General features: G+C 38.8%; 1 protein-coding gene across 3 annotated transcripts in view; it reads left to right on the top strand.

Annotated features, from left to right (window-relative positions):
- Window positions 1-18,595, top strand: part of ELOVL5 (ELOVL fatty acid elongase 5) — a 70,437-nt gene that overhangs the window by 15,006 nt on the left and 36,836 nt on the right. The window contains exon 1 of one of the 3 annotated variants that reach the window (XM_079147655.1): window positions 6,150-6,626. The exons of the other annotated variants lie outside the window; for them this stretch is intronic. The gene's annotated coding sequence lies outside the window, so the exon portion shown is untranslated. Of the gene's footprint in view, window positions 1-6,149; window positions 6,627-18,595 lie in introns of those variants that run through there. 3 annotated transcript variants of the gene reach the window in all.

Consider the following 18,595-nt stretch of genomic DNA (forward strand, 5'->3'; position numbering starts at 1 on the left):
TCCTTGATCGCTCTGAAGCTGCATCAAGAACCAAGGACAAAAGACCAAGTACTTTAATCTTATCTTTCTAGTGATTTAGAAAATAACAAGGGCAGTGGAACATTTGAGCCAAGAATCATAGACGAAAACCAAACTACATGATCGCAAGTTGCTTAATGGTGATACTTTTCAGAAATGCATCACTGTTAAATTGTGTGCTTATGTGAACATCATAAAGTGTACTTACTGAGACCTAGATAGTATAAGTCAATCAAGAGACGTAGGAGATGTAGTCAAGAGATTGCAAGAGGTGCACTTGAGATGTAGGAGGCTGCTTCCAGTGTAACATGGTACATACATTGACTCACAGGAATTTTTTTTTCTAATAAATAGAAGGGATATACTCTAAAATAATAAGTATAATATAAATCCATTAACCAGTAACATAGCTTATTATTAAGTATTATTATAAGTATGATGTACTTTACATTATTGTGTGCTGTGCTTTTGCAAGACTGGCAGTGCAGCAGTTGTGTTTATACCAGCATCAGCGCAGACACGTAAGTAGTATGGCACTAGAACTCTATGACAGCTGTGGTGTCACTGGGTGATAGGAAGTGTCTGGCTCTGTTAATGATCAACTCCATTATGTTCCTATGGACGGACCACCTTTGTACAGCACGGCTCATCATCGACTGAACATCATTATGTAGTGCATGACTATATACCATACCACACCTACCTTTTTTCCTAGTGTTCAACCTAAATTATTTTTGCTGCAATTGGAATTGTATACTCTTGAGTTTTTAATACATAAAATATAATAAGTTAATACTAACTAGTGAATTAAAATAAACTAAATTCAATTCTATGGTGTTCCTTTGCCTATTTTCCCCAGTGCTGCTGATCTTCTTTCCAGAAACCTCTTTGCTTCCCATTGTCCCTCTGTCACATAGTCCCTTCTGGTCACAGACTCTGCTGCATTGGTGATGGTAGAAGCCCAAACAACACTTGATAGTTTGTACTGGAATACAGGAAATGGAAGTTACTCGATAATAACATTTTTACATGTTTTGCAATTTTTAGTTTCAGAATTCCTTTCTTCATAATTAACTTGCTGTATGATGAAAGATAGTCTATATCTTAAGAAATGGGAAAGGAAACCATTTTATATCAACTGTGTAGAATATTTTGTCACAGGAGTTCTTTTTTTCCCCCCTGTGGTGTCACTTTGCCTGCCCCCTCCCTTCCTCTCCTTTTCTTTTGTTCCTTCTTTTCTTTCTTTTTCTTTTTTTTTTAATCTGGTACAGGGGCTTAAACCTGGGATGCTTTTCCACTGAGCTGTTTTCCAGCTCTTTTTACATTTTTTATATTGTGAGACAGGGAAGTTGCTAAGGCTGGCCTCGAGGTTGTAACCTTCCTCCTCAGCCTCCTAACTAGCTGGGATTGCAGGCGTGCACCACCACCCATGGCACCGCTTTGCCTCTACCTGTCTATTGATACTGTTTCTCTCTCTTTCGTTACTGTCTTACCTAAGGGCATCTTCACCATGTAATTTGAATTTACAGGTGAAAAGGAAGATTTTTCAATGAAAGCTCTACTGAATGTGATTAAAATTTTAAAAATTCTACAAAGATGTAATATGACTAATAAACTAATGACTTCCATCAGCCTTGCGTGGAAACCTCTTTAGTTACAATTATCTTCACTTACGTTTCATTCTCCAGGAAGGGAATAAGATGGAAACAAGAGCTCCTATTCATTCTGAGTTGACCAGCTAAACTTTCTATTCTCTCTTCCCTTGGCCCTTCTACTTAATTGAAGATTTTTGAATGCTGAATTGTGGGTTGTCATTTACACTAATCATATTTCTATTAAGCAAAACTCCCAAACAGCCTGAAAGCATAAGCCAAATGCAAAATGACTGAGCCATGATATGAAGAGGACACCCACCCTCCTATTTAGCTATTAAAACAGCATTTTTTCCCCTTCTTATTTCAGCAGCTGTTGCCTCCTGTTTTCTTCTGTGTCTTGAGTATGACAGAATGTATGTGTGTCACATTTGAACTTCATCAGGTAGACTGGTTTTGGTTTTTTTATCAAATGAATGTATCTGCAGGCTACCCTACTTAGGTGGAATAATATGTAAAAGTGAATAAATGCCTCTAACACTGGTTACTTGTTGGGCTCTATCAGTACTATAGTGGTCAATTTTTAAAATACGAATCTGAAAGGAGTAAAGGAGACTTTTAATGTAGCAGTAATAGTTTTTTTAGACGTTCATTTTATTTTTTGAATTCATCCCTTTCTTTGATATCTTTGCTTTTTATAGTATTTGAGCTTTGGGATTGGCTGTCATTTGGAGTAGTTTTAAAAATAGCCAGTTTCTTTTTTGTTCATGCCTGTTTTTTGTTCAATACTACTTGACCTTTTCTTCTACTGTTGATGTTGGACAATGCCTTTGTTTTAATACAAATTTGCTGCATCATGTCCCATATCTCCATCTTGTTTTATATAACCATTTAACTCAATGTGTTACAAAAGATTCCTCAGGTCTTTTTATGTAACATCTAGTCTTCTTGTGTGGCATCTAACTAAGCTCTACTTAGTCTCCCCTTGATTTTTACTCTGGTGAATTCTTTTGAGATATTTATGTCCTTGGATTCTGTGGTAACCAAATCAGGTACCAACACAGTGAGCTACTGGATTTCTAGATATTGAGATTTTTAAATGAATATATTTTGCACTGTCCTGCAAAATAGTCAGTAGTTGAATGTAGTTATGGAGCACTTGAAAAGTGACTAATGCAACTGAGGAACTGAATTTTTAGTTTATTTTAGTTTTAGTGAATTGAAATAGCCACATGTAGCCCATGTCTGTCCTATTAGACAGTGTAGCACCAAGATATCTGGAAGGTTCTTATAAAAATTTTTGATTGGTATATAAATTCACGGGATATAGTGTAATAATTTGATTACACATAACATGTAGTTAAATACAACATGTAATGATGAAATCAGGTAATTTGCTTTTTTATGTTAAGAGTCTTTGAACTCCTCTTTTCTAGTTATTTTTAAATACATAATAAATTGTTATACATTGTAGTCATTCTACTGTGCTGAAGAACACTAGAAGATTTCCTCCTTTCTAACTGTACTTGGACACCTATCCAAACCTGTTTCTATCCCCTTATCCTCTACCCTTCACATCCTCTAGTGACCAATATTCTGTTTTTACTTTTATGAGATCAACTTTTTTTTTTTTTTAAGCTCAAGCATATATGAGTGAGAACATGGGTGGTATATATGTTTCTGTATTTATTTTACTTAATGCCTTCCAATTCCATTCATGTTGCTGTGCATGACAATTTTATTCTTCTTTATGGCTGAATAATATTCCATTTTGTATATATATCATATTTTCCTTATCTGTTCATCTGTCCATGAGTACTTTGGTTGATTCCTTGACTTGGCTATTGTGAATGGGCATGCAGATATCTTTGACATACTGATTTTTTGTTTTGTTTTGTTTTTTGGTGGTGGTAGTACTGCTGGGGATTAAACCCAATGTCTCACATGTGCTAAGCAGGCACTCTATCACTGAGTCACATCCCCAGACCCCTTTGACTGACTTTTATGTATACACTCAGTAGGGGATAATATGGTAGTTCTACTTTTAGTTTTTTGAAGAACCTCAGTAGTGACACTAAAAGTGTTTTCTATTACTACCTGTACTAACACCAACAGTGTATTAGAGTTCCCCTTTCTCTTCATCCTTGCTAGCATTTATTTAATAATAGCCATTCAAGCTGGGCTGAGGTGATGTCTCATTATAGTTTCCCTGATGATTAGTGATGTTGAACATGTTCTGTATTCTTGTTGATCATTTTCTTTTTTAAGAAATATCTGTTCAGATCATTTGCCCATTTTTAAAGTTGGATTATTTATTTTTTTGTTGCTGAGTTGTTTGAGTTCTTGGGTATTCTGGATATTAGTTCCTTGTCAGATGAATTGTTGGCAAACATTTTCTCCCATTTGGCTGATTGTCCTTGGCAACTTCTTTTTAATGACTCATTTCTGATCTGAATTTCTTGCCTGTTAATCTTCATCCATTCATTTTAACAATTTTTTCTTCTCTTAATTTTATATGTATTATAGCTGAGAGGCTTTACTATCTGCCTTATTGCTGGAAATGGAACTAGAGAGATATAGGAAGTAAAAAATTGGAGTCTGTTCATATTGGCTGCTTTTTATGAAATCTTGAAATCATTCTAGATAAGATTAGAGGAGCAATCAGTTCAGAAAATGAATTTCAGATTGGGGAAACTGAACCTAATTTGTCAGTAGGAAAAAGAACCCTGTGGATAAGCAATTGAAGGTAAAACAGGAAATGAATAAACTCTTGAAAGAAGTGGGAAAGGCTGGGTGTGGTGGCGCATGCCCTGTAATCCCAGTGGTAGGAGGATGGAGAGTTCAGAACCAACCTCGACAAAAGCAAGATGCCAAGCAACTCCTTGAGACTTGGTCTCTAAATAAAATACAAAATCGGGCTGGAGATGTGGCTCAGTGATAGAGTGCCCCTGAGTTCAATCCCCAGTACCCCAATAAAAGAAGTGGAAAAGGATCCAGGGGAAAATAGAGTAATGGAAAGACATTCTATGAACGGTCATATGATCCAGAATCTCCCACTTGATACATTTCCAAAGGAAAGGAAATCAGTATGTTGAAGAGGCATCTGCACTTGCAAGTTTAATGCAGCCTTATTCACGATAACCAAGAAATGCAAACAACCTAAGTGTCCATCAACTGAGGAATGGATAAAGAAAATATAGTAAATAGTGTGCAATAGAATACTAATTATTTGGCTTTTAAAAGGAAGGAAATCTTGTCATTTGCAGGAACATGGATGGAACTTGCGGACATTTTATTAAGTGGAATAAGTCAGACAGAGAAAGACATCACAAGTCCTCACATGTGGAAGCTAAGAAGTTGATTTCATAGAAGTAGAGAGTAGACTGGAGGTTACCAGAGATTAGAAAGAATGTAGGGGAAGGAGAACATTGAAGAAGTATATTTAACATGTACAGGGGTTCAGTTAGACAGGAACAATAACTTCTAATGTCCTATATCAAAGTGAGATAACTATGGTTGACAACAGTTAATTGAAATCAGAATCGCTAGTAGAGAAGATTTTAATGTTCCCAATGTTCTGATTTGATCATTACATATTATATACATGCATTGAAATGTCACACTATACCCCATAAATATGTGCAATTGCTCTATGTCAATGACAGTATATTAAAAACAGAAATTATGAGAGGGAAAAGACTTTTTAATACATCTGAATTTTTAAAATTGAAGTTTTCATAATTTAATTACCATTTTATAGTATTTGATTCAGTAGCATTTAGTACATCAATGATATTGTACCAGTCACTCTAATTCCAAAATAATCCATCATCCCGAAGGAGACCCTGTGGCCTTTAGCAGACACTCCCCCTTGCCCTTCCTCCCCAGTTCTTGGCAACCACTCCCTGCCTTCTCTCTTTCTGGATTGCCTAGTATAGATTTTTATACAAATGAGATCATAACAATATGTGACCTCTTGGCTTCTGTCACTTGGCATGTTTCTGAAGTTCATCTGCTGCCCTTGTAGTGTGTAAGGGAGTGATGTTTTAAGAAGTGATTTTATTCATATGGACATCCTGAGTCTTGGCAGAACAGTCAACCAGCCAGTTGGATTTACCTAGGATTAAGGCTTCACGGGTGGGTGTGACAGCAAGAGTTATTTATGGAATGGCTGATGGGGTTCCAGCCTGAGCAGTGAGATATTGTCATGGGACCAGAGATGGGTGTGGGCCCCAAAGATCTGAATCCTGATGCTGGCATTCACCAAGAGCAGATGGAGAGGAGGAGGGTTCTAGCAATAGGTATTTCAAGAGGGCGGGGTCATCCTGTTTCAGAACTGGTGGGGTTGGGACCCAAGTTAGAATGCACGTGGAACCAACTGCTCACCCAAGGTGGGGACATCTTTTCTGTGTACCTTAGGCCATTCACCCATGGCTGCACACTGCAGCAGGCAGGTGGACACTCCCAAGTTTCTAAGGAAGCAAGTGACAGTCGGGGGGGGGATTGGGGGGGTGTCTCTATATCTTGTCCTGCTGGGTAACAGAATTGCTCCAGGTCTCTGGGCTCCCCACTTAGCTGGAACAGGGTGATGGAAGGCAGACCTTGACTTTCTTCTGCTTCCTTTGATGGAGACCTAGAAAGCAGAGTCAGCCATTCTTGTTGGTGACTAGGGCAAGACCACCACAGAGCTAGCTGTCTTCTCCCACCTTCTACAGATTAAAGGTCACAGGACTTCTGGCCTTTAAGGTCATGCCTGTTTTGTCCCCAGTATGCTTTCTAGCTTCACTATCCAGCCCACAGAGAGGGAATGGGCAGTCTGTGTGCCACGTGGTGCTGATGGTTCATGGTGCACCAGACAGGCACAGCCTTTGCCCTCAAGTTAACTGCACGTTAGATAGTTGGTATTTGAAATGTGATTAGAGTGTCAACAGAGGGACATAACCTAGCCTGGGCTTTGGTGAGTAGTCAGAAGATTTCTGTGGAGTATGCTTTCTTTCAGCACAGTGAATTCAGGAGGTAGGAAACCGAGTAAATATATAAAGGTTGCTTTCCCTGTGTAGGATCTGCCTGAGTAAAGGGCGCACTGGAGAAGGTGAAGAGAAGCAGAGGTGGCGGTAGAGGGCAGTGAGCCGGAGGAGGGAGTGGAAGGAGGGCAGAAGATGCTGAAAGTGGTTATGGGCTTGGGCATGACCTGAGCCAGTGGGGTATGATAGTCTGCATCCAAAGAGCAGGGAAATTGAAGGCTTTAGGCAGAAGTGGCCTGTCAGTTGTGGTTTACAAAGAACACTCTGGTGAAGGATGTTGATGGATAAGAAAGGGTTAAGCTTGAAAGCCAGCTGGACTCCAGGTGAAAGAAAATGACCTTGGACTGGGGTGGTAGCACAGGTAGGAAGAAGGGAATATTTATAAGGTTATTGGGTGATCACTTCAATAGTATAAAAGAGAGGGATGAATTATTCTGATACCCTGCCCCTTCTGTTTTGAGTTTCTTTTCATGCTATGCCTTCAGCTTTAAATATCCACAGCATTCTGCTTCCTAAGCTTTCTGTCTTGTAAAATTCTTACTAACCTGGCCAGATGCCACTTGTATGAAGTCTTCTCTGATGCTCTGCCTAGAATTAATTCATTGAGTAAATATTTATGAAGCATTCACATGTTTTAAGGTGCTTTGAATTGTTGCCTAGTTGGTTTCTGGTGAAACTCAGTGTTAACACATGCCAGTCAATTACATGGCTGCTTAATAAGGTTGAGTGGAATTTGAAACATTCATGAGACCCACTCAGGGTGCAGTCCTTCCCAGTGTGGCGCCTTCTCCCACCTCCACTCCTCAAGTAGCTGTTTCCATCCCCCTTTCTTGGCCTGCCGAGCATCCTAATAGGCAGGGGAAACCCTGTGTCTGGCACAGCCCCTCCAATGTCCCAGCCCTGGCTTGCTCTCCTCACTGCAGCCCTCTGGAGACCCTTGGGCCCTCCCTTTCTCTTGATGGGTGCTAGTGTGCTATTAACTCTCCGTGTACGTGTGATTCCAGCTGTACTGAACAGTTGTAAACTCTTTCAGACTCACTCCATCCCGGAGAATACTTGTAAACAGGTGACATGCTAAACTTCTACAGATGGCACATCAACTTCATACTTTCCTATCAGTGATAGGTAAGATAAGGGTGCTTTAAAATAAAATGACATTTGGGGCTGGGTGCGGTGGCACACACCTGCAATCCCAGTGACTTGGGAGGCTGAGGCAGGAAAATCAAAAGTTCAAGTCTAGCTTCAGCAACTTAACAAGGTCCTAAACTACTTAGCAAGACCCTGTCTCAGAACATAAAAATGGTTGTGGGTATGGTGCAGTGGTTAAGCACCCCTGAGTTCAATCCCTGGTACTCAAAAAAAAAAAAAAAAAAAAAAAAAAAATGACATTTGGACATCAGTAACATTGATTTGGCTTAAGACACAGTAGTGGGTATCTTAGCTTAGACATTATGTTTTAGATTGAAGAAAGAATAATGCCTAAATGATTCTCTTTTGCTGTATTTTCCTCTTAATTGTCCTGTGCTTGGATAGAACACCTAGACACATGTGAAGTTGGTGAGTAGTAACCCCCGTGTGAAGCATGGCATTTTGAAGGATAAATTATGAGCCAGCCTTCCTGGAAGAACTTAGCAGTTAGATAGGGCATTGCCCTTAGAGAGAGGGCCTAGAGTGCAGGGCCAAAACCTTGAGACCAGGTGACCTTTAACATAGTGCTTTCTACCTTGTTTTAGTCTGCATGGAACAGGGTTATCAGTGTCCCAAAAATGTCCGTGGCCTCAAGTTAATCTGTACTCCCAGCTGCTGATGAGAGGTAGGGATCCATTTATGCAATATCTGCGCAGGCCTTTTCTACTCTTTGCACATTTCTCTGAAAGAATTTCTTTTCATCAGACTTCAACCTAACCCTTCTCATGTTTGATATCTGCTTTGGAGATGAAATTCAGAATTTTTTTTTTCAATTTTATTATAACCCATTTCAGTGCTTTCTGCTTTAATCTAAAATTAGGTGTTATCCCTAACTCACTGTCATCAGCCCATAGTTTTTTCCTATAACTCTATTTAATTCATGTTTTTTAAATGTGCATTTGAATGTAACTTACGTAATTAATATCTGTAGATATAGTCCTATAACTGATTTTCTTACATGCTGCATATGTGTTTTTTAAAGGGAATCTGGGAGAGAAAACTCATACTCATTCTGGCTCTAGGAATCAACTAGTGCTGACCACAATAGACATTTGTTAGTCCATGTCCTGTTTTATCCTGCAAGACATGGCAAACCAGAAATTTCTACTGAGACTTTTTCATTTTGCAGCCTCCCTGAAACATGTTATCACTATATTTGCTTTTTTTGTCATTTCTAAGCAGGCCTGCTGCCCAGGAATTGATATGACTGCCCTTATGTTGTCTCTAGAACATCAAAGTTTGTCTGGTGATTCATTTAAAGGGGGAAGAAAAACTAAGTCAAGTATATGTCACATAAGCATTGTAACTATTGGCTGGCAAACTGACATTCTATCTTTGCACATATTGTCTTGGTGTTAGATTGCCCTGAGCATGAATTGTTTCTCACAAAACTTCAGTTTACTACTTGAGATCCGTAGTGTGTCATGGGATTCTCTTCCTATTTTTCTAGTAGAAAAGATTAAATTTAGTCTCATTTGAGTGAAAGTTTAGATTTCAGATTGTGGAGCCAGCAGCCAGGGTTTGAATCCCATTTTCTATTAGGTACAGGCTCTGTAATTTCCAATGTGTGAGCCTCCATTTCTCCTGTGAGTGGGAAAAATAATCCTTTATAGGACTGTTGAGAAGATTAAATTGGACATATGAAGTTCATGCTATGATGCTTAGCACCTATTAAATGCTCAGTGTTATCTGCTATTATGATTATTATCTTTGGTTTGTTTCTATTTTTAGTGATGTTACCAACCCTGAAGCCAAGGAATCACCAAAGCAAGAATATTATGGTTTCATAATGAAATCCTCTTAACTCATTAGTGGGGCATCACAGTCTATAATGATGTAAGATTTGTTTAATGCTGGGACAAATTAGGGCAGAGTTAATGCCATCTCATCCTATTAAACCTTCAATGCCTTATCTCTGTACTTGCCAGATGTTTTGCTGAGGAAGGTTTCCTTTCAGTGTGACTTAATTCTGAATAGTGGGCCATTTGTCACTGAGGATTTTATGACCCAGGTTGGAGTGACTGATTCTAAGTAGAAGCTGTTGTACTTACTGTAGATGTGGTGACTGGGCTGAAAAGTGTAGGCAGAGGACTGTCTGGGTTTCTCCCTTGTGCCCTCTCACATGCATATGAAATTTCTCTGTGAGCAAGTCATTTATTTTCCTAACTGATCACCAAAATGGAATTGGAAAAATCAAGCTATTTTATGCTGCTTTATTTATAATGATACTAATGAAATAAACCAAATTTGACTGACTCAGCTACTGAGTAGCAAAAATGGCTTATCTTCTGTTTTTATGTGCAGAACTTAAAACCAACTAGAAGTCTTCTTCAGGTTCTTAAATACACAAAATATTTGGCTTTTTAAAAGAGTTTTATGACCCTCTCTCATCATAACCAAATTTACTGTTCTTTTATAGGTTCCATTCTGGTTGGGTTTGAGGATTCCATTTTTTAAAAACAATAATCCTCATCCCTAGACAAAATAGATAATAAATGCTTGAACTGTGCTTCCTAAAAAAACATACTTGTTCTCAAATATTACTATTGTTTATGTAAAGTACAATATTTCTGAGAGGCTTTAAAAATAACTAGACTTAGCTCTTTGGTTTGAGGGGCAACATTTGTGGAATACAGACAATTGCATATACTATTTGCTAATAATCCAAGAAAAAACTCTTAACAAAAATGTCCAATTAGCAATTACCAGCTTGGATTCACAGGTTCATCTTTTAGAAAGCAAAGGATACAGAATTTGCTATTCATTTTTCTGATGTGCTCGCAAGAAATGACTCAGTTTACAAACTTTCAGTGTATATATTTAATGTTTACTTATTCAGCTATTGGAATTTCTATATGATTTATATTTTTTTTTACATTCCCACAGAACATTTTATTTCAGATTAAATTGGTGAAAAATGATTTTCCTTCATGTGGATTACCCCATTCTGGCCAGGGTGCAGTTATATGGGTTGTTCACATAAACCCTGCTGTTGGGAATGTTAATAGGTAAAAATGCTTTGGAAAAGAAATTTTGTAGTATAAATTACGACCCCTTGACCCAATTAGCCAATTTCTGAGGGTTTCACCCATGGAAATAATTTAGAAAATTAAGGTTTTATGTGCAAAGATGTTTGTTGCAATATGATTTAAGAATAATAACAACTTGGAAATATTAAATGGCCAATAATGGAGGAATAACTAACAGCATTTATTAAAAATATTGCTCTAGAACTCCAATTAGGTGTATGAAGAAAATGTTTGCTGTAGTGTTAAAATGTAACATTATGTGTTTTTATTAAGGCACAGAAAAAGGTAGAAGAAATAAAATTATGCTTTTTTATTTATTTTACAGTAGTAGAATAGCTCCATGCTAAATGCTCTATGTGAACCATTTTTCCTTCAGGATGAAACCATTTTTTCCTGTAGTTTATAAATTTTCACAAATAAGCATCTCTTTTTTATATTTATTGTAACTTGGGGAGTACTATTTTGGATAAATATCTCCCAAAGACTCACGTGCAAAGGTTTTGGTTGTCAGCCTGTGGCAATCTTGGGTGGTAGGGTCTAGGGGAAGGAAGTTAGATCTTGGGGGGCATTCCCTTGAAGGGGATGTTGGAACCTAGATACTCCTCCCTTTCGTCTTCCCAGCTGCCAGGAGGTGAGCAGCTGCTTCTGCCCCGACCACCTGCCACTGATGCACTGTCTCACCAGAGGCCCTAAAGCAGTGGGCCAACCAACCACAGACTAAAACTTCTAAGCCTGTGAGCCAAAATAAGCTTTTCCTCTTTTTAAGTTTATCATCACAGTGAAAGATGCTAACACAGGGAGGTACTGTGGTTTGAACTACCAGGCCCTGGAGTCAGTCGTCTTGCTACCGTTGTGACCATGGAAAAATGACATAAATGCTCTGCCTCGAGGTGCTCATCTGTGAAAGGGGGAGGTATATCCAAGAGGGCTGGCATAAAGATTAAGTTAGAATATTCTTGTAAATTTATAGTAGAAAGACTGGCACCTAGTACAGACTGAGTTTTTGTTAGTGACTATTGTAATCATTGTGATCTTCGAGGTAAAAGCCTTGAAAAAAATTTCTAAATGTCTTTTGATCTTGGTTAGATTCTAAATGGTTATGATTCTCCTGGAGAGATATTAATGGGATAGGAGAAATCACTTTCTTGTAAGCAGCCAGTCATTAGCAGACCATTTAGTGAAGGAAATAGCAATTTGCTAAATAATTCACCCTCCTAAAGTGTGCAGTTCATGTTGGGGCATAGCTGGCTTAATGTTTTCTTAGGACTACAGTGTAGAGGCAGTCCTTCCTATCTGTGGGTGCCTCATCCCTGGATTCAACCAACTAGAGGTTGAAAATATTCAAAAAAGAAAGTTATCTGTACTAAACTTGTTCAGATTTTTGTTGTATTAGGTATTGCAAATAATCTAGAGATGATTTAAAATATATGGGAGGATGTGTGTAGGTTATTTGCAAATACTGTGTTATTTTATTATTTACTTACTGTATAAGGAATTTGAGCATCTGCAGATTTTGGTAATCTTTATGTGTCCTGGAACCAGTTCCCCATTGATGCTAAAGGATGACTGTACCTACGTTCCTAAGCAAATGAGTGGCTTAGGTCCTAGTTTACCCTTGGCCTTTTAAACACTTGACATTAATAATTCAATGCACAGTTCATTGTCTGTATTTTCGCCCATAAAAGAACGTATCCGCACAGTGAATTTTTATTAATTATCACTCACTAATTCAAATTATGTAGCTTGCCTTCTAACTCAATAGGCTACAAAACATTCCCATGTGATATTGTATAATTGACTTAGTAATAAAATTAGTAGTATAACATTAAATTTCTAGGTAGGCAAAACTTTCTATAGTCCCTTCTTCCACCCTACTTGTCCCTATGCTCCCTGTCCCATTGGATGGTGTCCCCATTCAGGGTGCAGAATGAGGTTGGTTCTGGGACCGCCCACAGATAAAAAATCTGCAGATACTCAAGTTACTTATATAAATTAGCATGATTTTGCAAATAACCTACACCTATACTTTCCATATACTTTAAATCAGAAGGCAGAAGCTTGTGCTTCCTCCTCTCCCTACCCTGTCCACTCCTGGACATCTCTTCTTTGTGGCCCTTGCATTCTACTCCCACCCCCACTCCCACCTTAGGATGCCTTCATCTCGTGGGTTATTTTAAGGATATTTTAAAGCATTCAAATAAGTAGTCAGATGAGATACACAGGGCAAGGTCTGAAAGGGTCCCCAGCACAGGAACTTCTGTCACTTGGAGTTGGTGTGTACCTCCCTCCCCACAAGTGGATGAGTTCTTGTTCACCTTCCTGTGAGCCTTCTGGGATTCAGCTGTGCAGAAGCTCCTGAAACCCTGTCTTTTAGGATTTATGGAGGCTCATTGCATAGCCATGATCGAAGCATGGACAACCATATAGTTGTCATTGGACAGAAGGGTGTGGTCCATGCTAATAAGCTGTGTGGGGAAACTCAGCAAGGCCTGTCTTTCAGATTCTTCTTGACCTCTCTGTGCAGCATTCCTTCCTTCCAGGAATGGGGCAGGACCCTTCCTGAAATGAGCAACTAACTAGGGGTCTGCTCTCAGAAGAGGCAGGTTCAGAGAATTTTTTTATGGTTGACTCCAAGACAAAAAAAATCTATGTAAGACAGGTGAGTTTTTTGGTTTCTGTGGCCTGCCTTGGGGAAGAGAAATTGCTGTTTCTGTGGTGCCCTTGGGGAGGAAAAGGAGCAGATGAAATGGGGGCAGGAGTGCTTCAGAGGGAGAGATTTTGCTTTCTGAGGCCTGAAGTGCCCCAACATTACAACAGAAGACTGGGTGTCCTTTATCACTCTGAAGCTGTTCCGAAACTGCTTCAGAAATGAAGATAAAAAGGACGGAGCATGCTTTAACAAAAAATGTGCTTACTGTTCTAGTCATTTAGGCAGTGACCAGTTATGGGAGTTATGAACCTTGAACGAACCTTCTCTTCTCTCTACCCACCCTTTCTCCCTCCCTCTCCCCAACCCCTTTTTCCCTCCCCCCTCTCCCCCATCCCATTTTCCTTCCCTCCCTCCCTCCCTTCCTGTCTCCTAATACCACACTCCCTTGCTAGACTGTGACCTCTTTGAAAGCAGGTTTATTTTCTTGCGGATTTTCCCCCACGTGTACAACAGTGCAATTAAGTATGTTTGGTAAATGTTTACTAAAAATAATAAAAATAACCACCTTGAGTTTAGGTGTTTATGCGTTGTGCCAAGTGTTTCCTATAATCTTATTTAATCCTCACAGCAAACCTGTGAGGTGTAAGCTTTATCCTCCTCATGTTTATAGACCAGGAAATGAAGCTCTGTATGGTTTAGTAGCTTGTTGAAGTTCTTATTTCAGTAAGCACTGTTACAATATAGTGTCAAAGCCCAGAGGACTCAACTCAAATTATACATATTACAGATTACATTTTCTCTTAGGAATAATGAGAATCTATATTCCTGCCCTTACCACTTGATTATGAGTTAAATAGTTTAGGACTGGTCTGGACATCTCTCAGCCATGGACAGCTAGATTCTTCACTCAGGCACTGAGGACTCCTAGGATTTTGAGGACTCTGTAAATGTCGATTTTATCCAAATCTTCTGTCATGTGGGATAGAGAACAGTTGTTCTCCTTTGCTTTAATCAGAATTTCATAATGATGTGGGACCCACAAAGGGTTAAGAACTATTTAACATTATTTCTATGGACAAAAATCATTTTCCAAAAGTTAACTGACTAATTTACAAAGGAACATCTGGAATACAGCCTTTTCATAAGGGGAAGATCATATGTTTTTATTAACTTGACTGGATGAATGAAGGAAAATTATTCACCTTATGTTTTTAAAAATGGAAATTTTCTTTAGACACTGTAAATGTCATTCCTTTACCTCTGTTTTTGGGTGGGGTGGTCCTGGGGATTGAACTCTCGGGACTCCACCACTGAGCCACATCCACAGCCCTATTTTGTATTTTATTTAGTGACAGGGTTTCACGGAGTTGCTTAGTGCCTCACTTTTGCTGAGGCTGGCTTTGAACTCTCCATCCTCCTGCCTTAGCCTCCCAAGACACTGGGACCTTTTACCTCTTAAATGGAAGATACTTCTGTGTTGTGGGCTAGACCTTTGATATCTTTGCTCCCATTCATAACCAGACGCCCTAACCTTCAATGGAATTAGGAGGATGGGGTCTTTGGGAAATAATTGTGTTTAGATGAAGTTATGAGGCTGGAATCCCCATGATGGGATGGATTAGTATCTTTATAAGAAGAGGGAAATAATCCAGTGACCCTCCCCATACCCCCAAGTGAGGATACAGCCATATGCTGGCCTGTTGTTAATTTGTGATGAATTTCTGTGTTTTGAAATGAGATGAAAATAAGGGTTCCAACTGCATAATAGATTTCTGAGCTTCCAGAAAAAGACCACCTTGTCAGTCCCCACCACCTACCATTACTGCCTTGAGTACATTTGGTGCCCAGTATAGGCATGTTAAACCATTTTACTATCTAAATTCTTTTCCTAAAATTTTACCTGATTGACTTCTCCAGGAGAGAATTTTTATAACTTCTATACACAAAAAGTGTTTTTATTGTTGTTATTTTGGAGTTTTCTTTTTTGTTGTTGTTGTTGTTTTTTGTTTTTTCTTTTTTCTTTTTAACTGTGTCCTTAATATTCATTCTGGGACCTGTTGGTATTTCTCCCTTGGTGTTCTGGCTGTAGTTGGGCATCTAATTGACTTCAAGTTAATTTGATCACTAGCTTCCTTTTCTTCGTTTCATTACAGCAAAATGGCTTTTATGGCAGCTTAGCATTGAATATTGGTGCTTGGGGAGAACCAAAATGAAGGAAAAATCTTATTAGCCAGTCAGACTATTCAGCTACATTAATGTAACTTGCTCGTATCCTTGCAGTTCCACCAAATTGTAATCACCTTTGGACCTAATACTCAGAATTTCACCTTTAATGGTTGTGGGGGGGGGGGTGTTAAACACGTGGCACATTTGTTGGAAAAGCATTGAAGAGGTCTAATCATGCTGGAGAATTTTCAGGGATAGTTACAGAAGTCACCTCAGCCTTTTCTGGAGAGCATCCATAGAGGTTTGGAGAGCTGTGGGAGTTGAGTGGCTCCTTTCTGTCGTCAGGCAGCAAAAAGCCCAGTGCAGAGTGTGACCCCTGCACATATGCTCACCCCAGTAAGCTGCAGTCCCATAATGACAGGACTCCTCCACGTTATAAAAGTGCTTCTCAACCTTAACCTTTTTCGTTTTTCAGAGGATTGATCAGAATATGGTCCAGAAGGTAGAAGAAAGGACAGTTTTTACTTTTATAATGCAGTACAATTTTATTATTTTTTCATTATCAGAAACACCTGAAATTTCACGAGCTCAAACCTGGTGAAGTTTTCTGAGTTCCATATATGAGAAAGGAAAGTAGCAAGGAAACTGATAGCAGGAACTTCGTACATGAAGTCATAAAGTCATAATAGATAAATCAATTTATTAGTTACTATGTCTGCTCATCTACAATCCTGTAAATGAGATTTGCATTTATATTTCTGAGTCAAATATTTTAAGATCACAAGATACCTCTGAATCATTAAAGATCATGTTTTGTTCAGGGAGGTTTTATTTGGCATTTCTTGCTGATTTTCCTTCTCTCTGAAAACTCTGTGAGGTGTATGATCCCTTGAAGGGAATCAGAAGGTTAGGCTGCTCACAACAGTGCCCCTGTCATCTGAGTGGTCTGGATATAGATCAGTGTTGGCTGGGAAGCAGATTGGCGTGCTGTGAAGATGAGGGCAGTTACAACAGCAGCGTTTGGGTAAAGACTGAACTTCTGGGGAACAGAGTCACAGTTTAGAGTTCCCTTTCCAACACACACCTGCCTTTACAGCTGCAGATGCCCCAAAAGTCACCCCTGTGTGAACTGGGCAACAGATACTGGTTGAGTTTTTAAGTCAAATACTTAGTCTTGTTTGCTGGCCTGTTTTCCTCACTTTTGTGAATATTTTTCATTAAACATTTTGAGATAATTGTAGATTTATACACAGTTTAAGAAATGATAGAGAACCCTAACCCCTTTACCCAGTTTTCTCTGCTGGGAACATTCTGCAGAACTGCAGCACACATCACTGGGATAATACAGAGTGTTCCTGTCCACACCTGTCCACTTACTGCTGCATCCTCTTCCCTCCTGCCTCCATGCCATTTCTAACTCTGGCAACTGCCAGTCTCTTCCCCCTTTTTGTAATTTTGCCATTTCAAAAATGTTATCTAAGCGGATTAGCTTTTTTCACTCAGTTTAAGTCTCCCCAGGTGGTTGTGTATAGCAATGGTTTGTTCTTTTTTTACTGCTGAGTACTGATCCTTAGTGTGGATGTACCAGTCTGTTTAACTGCCCACCTGTTGAAGAACATCTTGGTGTTCTAGTTTTGGACTACTATAAATAAAGCTGCTGTGAATGTTTTTGTGTGAACATATGTTTTCGTTTCTCCAGAATAAATGTTCAATAACTTCATTTTAATGATAGCATAATATTTGTCTGCCTGTGCTATAATTTTTGTAGCTGGTTGATTTGCAGATGGATGTTTAATGATTATGCCCTCTACCCCAGTTTTTATACAATTATAAATATCACTGGTAACAATCTTTAGGTAAATATTAATCACATCTGCTTTTATTTCTTTAGTGTATATTTCTAGAAGTGGACTTGAGTATCAAAAATTTTAAGCTCCATTTTAGTATCTGTTTTTAAAAATTTATTCTTAATTTTTAAGTATGTATAATTCTAAAGCATTTTAATTACCTGAAAAAGAAACTCTATACATACATCAGCCACTGTGCATTCCCCCTTCCCTTCCATCAGCCCCTGGCATCCACTACTCTACTTTCTCCCATCCAGATATTAACCAGGCCCTAACCTGCTTAGCTTCCAAGGTCAGACAAGATTGGGCACATGCAGGGTAGTATGGCCATGGACTGTGCTTGCTTTTTCTATGATAATTTGCCTATTCAAGACATTGCACGTAAATGGAATTATGCAACATGTGTCCTTTCGTGCCTGGCATCTTTCACTTCTCACAGTTTTTTTTTTTTTTTTTTGAGGCTTATCCATAGTGTCGTTAGTACCAGTATTTCATTCTTTTTTATGGGTGACCCACATTCCATTGTATGATTATACCACATTTTGTTCATTGATTAGCTGATGGGATTGTGGGCTGATTCCACTTTGGGGCTGTTACAAATAAAGCTGCTTTGAATATTTATGTATGTTTTTGGCATGAACATGTATTTTAATTTCTCTAAGATATATACCTAGGAGTGGAATTGAAGGTTCATATGGAAGCTCTGTTTCACTTTTATATAATCTGTCAAATGATTTTTTTTATAGCAGATATTCCATTTGGTTATCCCACCAGCAATTAATATTAAAATTACAATTTCGCCATATCACTGCCAACATTCCTTATTTTCTGTTTTTATGAGTGTAGCCATCAAAGTAGCTGTTACACAGGTCTTTTTAAAACATGAAGGACCACTGCCTTGCTGACCCACAGTGTGTGACCACCCCAGGAACACTGCTTATGTTGTGGTGTCCTTTGGCCACTTCTGGGCTTCTGAAGAGGAGAAAGTTTTGTAATAGCCTGTCCCTCCTTCCACAGCACCCACCTTTGTATGAAGGTCTGGGAGTTGCCCACCAGTCATCCATCATCTCTTCAAGCCACA

The sequence above is a fragment of the Sciurus vulgaris genome, assembly GCF_902686455.1.
Source record: "Sciurus vulgaris genome assembly, chromosome: 7".
NCBI classification, from domain to species: Eukaryota; Metazoa; Chordata; class Mammalia; order Rodentia; family Sciuridae; genus Sciurus; species Sciurus vulgaris.